The sequence below is a fragment of the Pinus tabuliformis genome, chromosome 2_1 (genome assembly GCF_031772625.1).
Source record: "Pinus tabuliformis cultivar Carrire ecotype Pingquan chromosome 2_1, CPIR1, whole genome shotgun sequence".
Classification (NCBI taxonomy): domain Eukaryota; kingdom Viridiplantae; phylum Streptophyta; class Pinopsida; order Pinales; family Pinaceae; genus Pinus; species Pinus tabuliformis.
This window is the reverse complement of record NC_142299.1, coordinates 774938084-774944580: the sequence shown is the minus strand read 5'-3', so window position 1 is coordinate 774944580 and position 6497 is coordinate 774938084. Positions and strand designations below refer to the sequence as shown.

At 41.5% G+C, this 6497-nt stretch overlaps 1 pseudogene; it reads left to right on the top strand.

Moving 5' to 3' along the window:
* Positions 1–2599: 2599 nt before the first annotated feature.
* Positions 2600–3139, top strand: LOC149202874 (mannan endo-1,4-beta-mannosidase 2 pseudogene; annotated as a pseudogene).
* The last annotated feature ends 3358 nt before the right edge of the window (positions 3140–6497 follow it).

The following is a 6497-nucleotide window of genomic DNA, read 5'->3' as shown; positions in this document are numbered from 1 at the left end:
CTGTTCAATATTCTGGAACAAGTTCTGACATGTGTTTGGAATATCTTCTTGGCTGTTGATGTCCATTGCCAAGAAGCGATCCATCCAAGATGAATCTTTGTTCTTGCAGGACGTTTGTTTTTGAAGCATCTGTGTGAAGAATGGCTGGTTTTATGACAGTGCTTACATGGATGAAGATCAAAACAGTGATCTTTCAAATGGCCAACTCAGTCACAGTGTTGGCATTTCACGATCTGTTGTTGTTGTTGTTGTTGCTGTGGAAGAGGGGCAGAGTCTGGAACAGCTGAAGCTGAACTGTCATGTGGAGCAGGTGAACTGTCATGAATGAATCCGGCACTCTGAAACTGAATGGGCTTGGCATAGTCTGGAATATGAAAGGACAAGTCCTTGTCATATCCAAGACCAGTTCTGTGCTTGTTGTGGACAAGCTGTTCCCAAGGTTTGATGATGGGCTTGGGAAGTGCAGACTGAGTTTCTGCATCTGCATATACAACTGCTGCTTTATTGGATTCTGGATCTGATTCAACCTCAATCTTACTAATTTCACCACTTGCTGGTTTAACCTTGAACAACATATTGTTTTGAGCAGAAAACAATTTGGAATGACAAATCTGTTGAAGCTCATCTTGCTGGAACTGAGATTCTAGTTGCAAAAAATCAATCTTTTCTTGTGCATCATGCAGGCAGGTCTGAATGTCACAAAGAGTGTCTTTGCTAACATTTACCTTCCCACCAATAGTGGAGTGTATTAGTGTATTCAGTAACTCTAATACATCATCAAATCTAGCCATTGTCTCAACAAAGAAATGAACACTCAACAATCCTAGTGGAGACTATAGCAAGTCTAGACAAACCCCAGCTATTGAAGATTTCAAAAATTAAGAATATCAGTTTGAAAAATACATTGTCCAATACCAGACTTTCAGAGATTCTGTTCTTTAAATTCTGTAGAAATTTCACATCTGACTAGACTTTTTAAATTGAGTTACGTAGCTGATTCCTTCAAACTTTATAGAACTTGCCTCTATATCCCTTCTGGAAGCTCAGGAATGCAAAAAGAATAAAAAATTCGCGAATACCAGCAGTGTAGACACGGCTCAAACTCCACGAATATACACAAGGGTAGCTCGACCTCTTCCTTCAATAATAAACCCAAGAATCTCAACCTCTTTTTTATTGGAAATGACCCCAATGATGTAAAAAACTTCACCGAAGGTATTCAAAAGGCACTCAACTAATTCCAGCTAAGAATTTAGCCAATCACTAACAGATTTGTGTCCAGCAAGAATGAGAGGCTCAAAGTCCTTCCAACACAGATACAATAGATATGTTTCACCCTTAAAATGCTCAGGTATACCAAGATACGCTTTGTATGGATGCACAACTAGATGACTTCTTCCTTCTTTGAAATTCGAACTTCAACTACAGGAATGGATTACATATACCTCTGATATATCAACTCTAATAATAACAGAGATCTGAAGTAGAATATACCAGCAAATGTTAGGAAGAACAGTGGCTGTAGATAAGTGTTATAACATCAAAGAAGCTCCATCATTACAGAGAAAACACCACAGTGATAATATATGCAACGTATTCAGCTCCAAGACAGAGAAATAAATATGGAGTGTCTTCAATATATTCACAGCCACACATCCAATGAGATGAGGAAGTTTGAGACCCTCTATAGCATAGGTACATCACCAAACATCACTTCCAATAGTCTATACTGATTAAGATTTCAAGCACAGGTACAGTGATATGCTGCTCAACTGAAACAACCACAGAAAATACAAGTTTGTAGCCTTGGGGCTAGATCATTCTTTATGCCCTTACCCTCTCCCCAACTACAACTCGCACAATCTTCCAGAATGATTTTATGTTTGCATTTTGTTCACACCAGCAACTTACAGGAAGAGCACAACTCACTGTGATGGAAAACTCAACCTATTTCTTAGACTAAAGTCGGCCACTAGAAGGGAAAAGAACTTTTCCCTTGAAACAGAATGAAACTTGCCCTTTCGTGGGCAGAACTTCAATCTCAGTGAACAGATGCCAAATCAACACACAGTCACCCTTGCTATTCAAAACCCACGAATGGAATGTGAACAGTTGATAAGGTTTCTTTTGGTGGCGCTGATAACCAGCTGAGCATTTCTTCTTCAACATATCACGCAAGATAGATTGTGCATCATCAATACATCGAATGTAGGGTTTATTCCATTAAAAGAGACGCGATGTGGAAGTATGTTAAACACCGCTTTCAATTTGGGCTTGAGTCTAATTGGTATTCTAACCAACTAACCAACGCTCCATCAACTTCCAGCAAAAGAACATTCCACTATGATGTTACCATACCTTTTAATGGGATTCTGTCCAACACATATACTACCAGGACACACATAAGCCATGTACTGCAATCAATGGATTTTAACATTTTGATCCCATGACTTAATTAATGCACATACCACTGAGGTCGAAATAGGAAGAACGAAGCAACGATGTTGATTGTAATTGCACCGAACCAAATAAGCAATACAAACTGATCAAATGGCTCGTTCCCCACACTGATCAGATCCCTATCAAGGACATGACAATAATGGAGAGGAATGGATCTCACTTTGTGGTGGATGGCAACGAATTGTATGTTAATGGGTGGAATTCGTACTGGTTAATAGACCAAAGCGTGGACTATTTCAACAGGCACAGAGTGAAGAAAATACTTAGGAGAGGTGCGGAAATGGGTCTCACCGTGGTTCGAACATGGGCCTTTAATGATGGAGGATACAATGCTCTTCAACAGTTACCTGGAATTTTCGATGAGAGGGTTTTCCGGGCATTAGATTTTGTTATCGTGGAAGCTAGACGGAATGGACTTAGGTTGATTTTCAGCCTTGTTAATAATCTCAATGCCTATGGTGGCAAGGTTCAATATGTAGAATGGGCACAAGCGGCTGGTATAAATGTGGGGTCTTCAAATGATTCCTTTTTCTCTGATCCCACCATTAAAGGATACTACAAGGAGTATGTTAAGTCCATCTTAATGAGAAAAAACAGTATCAGTGGAGTTGAGTACCGCAATGTGCCAGCCATATGGAGTGGAGTTGAGTACCGCAATGAGCCTTTGATGTTGTTTTAGACCTTGAGTCAACAATTCTAAGAGTGCACGTTCACAAAATCCACACTGCAATTCAATCGCTTCACCTTCTGAAACCACGACGGCCGAGTGATTGACCGCTCATCTTCCGATCGGGCAAGACTTCAGGGCGAGACTCCACACGTATATCAGTATTTGCGTTGTACGCTGGTCCTTATCTTATTCAACGAAACAGAAACATGCTCCATAGATTGATACGCCTCCACACGCTAAGATGCTGATATACATACGCCCACCTCATAGATTGCGTGAATGGACGGTAACTGCATTTAATCCGCCATTTACAAACGGTCAGAGAGTCGACAGGCCCGTAAAACTCAGAGTTATAATAATGTCTGGATTGCTGGTAAGATTATGATTCTCTGTTCATGCATGATCTAGATCAGAAGAGTTCTTTGAATTGACGATCCATAGGACAGACAGAAGGCTGGACTGGAATATATTCGATATAAGCAAAATCCACAGATATACAGAAATGGTCAGCGAATTCGCGAGTTCCCGGGTCGACAAGGGCTGCATGGAGAAGCAGCAGCAGCAGCCCAGACTACTTGGAGTGGATTTGAGGCAACCATGCAGTAATTTCAGCCATGAACACCTTAAGCTACAGAGGCCTGTAAAGTTCATGGGAGGAGAAATGAATGCAAAAGAGGAAGGAGCTTATGAAGGTCATAACCAGGGGCTTCAATTTGAAAACGACCAAAATTCCAAGGACCGCAATTTAATTTTGTCGGACACAGAGGCTTCTGCTTCCACGATTATTACCGAGAACACAAGCACTGGTGAGGGCTCTAATGCCCGTATGTTTCCTTGCTGCTATTGCTCAACAAAGTTCTAAAGTTCTCAGGCATTGGGAGGTCATCAGAATGCCCACAGAAAGGAGCGCAAAATGGCTAGGACGCACTATATATATAATAACAGTATATGAGAGCCTTGCAACACAAACGGTAACAACAACACAGTATGAGTGGTATCAGTTCATAGAATCACTGCTAGAAGCGTTTTTGCATTTTTGCATGGGAGAATATATAAAACGCATAGCTGACAAGCGCAGAGATACCGTGTCAGGCCCAGAGCGCAGGTACAAGGACAGTGCAAACGTTTCAAATCAGGTCAGGATGACAGCGCAACAGAAGAGCAAGGCGCAGGTTTTATAAATGGTATATGGCAGACAAGGCACAGGTCTGTATAAAGGAATATGGCAGAAATACACTGCACAGAAAGGCCATAAAAAAATGGCTCAAATTAATTATACAGGGCAGGAATACGCCTGCTCTGATACCATGTTAAACACACATGGACAGCAAAGACAATATGAAAGATAAAACATGCAATACAATTTTATTAACAAGAGATTTACATTTATAGTACATTATGTGACTCTTGGGTTTCAGATCCCAAGGTCTCTTGGACTGCTTTGGTCTATTCGGCTTCCACACTAACCCATTTAGGATTAGGTGTCCAACAACTACAACATTAAATTTGTTATATTATAATATATATTAATATATCATGTTATATATTAACTCTAGATATATATGGGAGGGAAGAACAAAGACATAGAGTGACAGAGGTGGAGAGATAGGGGGAGTCACAAGGTAGAGATGGATATAAACTAAAGGAGAGGGGAGAGGAGGAATGAAGAGAGAGGGAGAGGAGAGAGAGAGGTAGATAAGGGTAAGAAAGCGAGAGAGAGACACAAAGATGGAGAGGGGAGAGAGAGAAGGAGAAAGGGAGGGAGATAATGAGAGGATTGGAGGGCAGATATATATATATATATATGGGGGAAGAGAGAGGGAGGTAGGAGAGAAAGGGAGAGAGAGGAAGGACGAGAGTGAGGAGGAGAGGGAGGGATAGAGAGATGGAATTGGAGGGGGAGAGGGAGAAGGAAGAATAAAGACATAGAGAGTAAGAAGTGGGAGAGAGAGGGAGTGACAAGGGAGAGATGGAGAGAGTGTGTATGTTTAGGGGTAAGATAATGATATAATGAAGGAGAGAAGGAGAGAAGGGGGGAGAGAATGAGAGAGAAGGAGAGAGGGAGGGATAAAGTAACATAGTTTGAGAGAGAGAGAGAGAGAGAGAGAATGATAGGGGAAGAGAGAGGATTGGAGGGCAAAAAGAAAGAGAGAGAAAGAGGATTGGAGAGAGAGAGAGAGAGAAGGATAGGGGAAGAGAGAGGATTGGAGGGTAAAGAGAAAGAGAGAGAAAGAGGATTGGAGAGAGAGAGAGATGGGGGAAGAGAGAGGGAGGTAGGAGAGAAAGGGAGAGAGAGGAAGGATGAGAGAGAGGACTTGAGAGAGAGAAGGAGGGTGATGGGGGAAGAGAGAGAGAGTGATGGGGGAGTGAGAAGAAGGACGATAGAGAGTCGGAGAGAGGGAGCGAGAGACGAGCATAGAGGGAGGGATAGAGAGATGGAGTTGGAGGGGGAAAGAGGGAGGGAAGACGAAATACATAGAGAGTGAGAAGTGGAGAGAGAGAGAGAGAGGTGGGAGAGAAAAGGAGAGAGAAGAAGAAAGAGAGAGGATGTGAGAGAGTGGAAAGAGGGAGGGAAAGAGAGACGAAGTTGGAGGGGGAGAGAGAGGGAGGTAAGAAAAAATACATAGACAGAGAAAGGTGGAGAGAGAGAGAGAGAGGGAGAGAGGACATCAGGAGGAAAGAGAGAGAAGCGAGGGAGAGGGAGAGAAGGGGAAGAGAGATAGAGAGAGAGGGAGAGGAGGAGGGAGGGATAGATAGATAGATTGGAGAAAGAGAGTGTATGTTTTGGGGGTGATATAGAGAGACAAAGGGAGATAGAGATATTGATGGAAGGTGAAGAGAGGGAAGAAGAGAGAGATGGAGAGAGGGAGGGATAGAAAGATTTATAATATGGAGTGAGAGAGCATGTGTGTTTGGGGGGGTGATATAGAAATAAAAAGAAGGATACATGGAGGGAGATCTAGATATAGATGGAGGGAGAGAGGGAATAAGATTTCTTTCACTTGATGCATTGATTTTAGTGTAGATGGCGATTTCTAATCCTATTTGATTGCTTGCACTAGATGCATTGATTTTAGTGTAGATGTTGATTTCTAATGATATTTGATTTCTTGCACTAGATGCATTGATTTCAATGTAGATGATTTCTAATCCTATTTGATTGCTTGCACTAAATGCATAGATTTTAGTGTAGATGGTGATTTCTAATCCTATTTTATTGCTTGCACTAGATGCATTGATTTCAATGTAGATGTTGATTTCTAATTATATTTGATTGCTTGCACTAGATGCATTGATTTCAATGTAAATGATTTCTAATCCTATTTGATTTCTTTCACTAAATGCATTGATTTCAGTGTAGATGGTG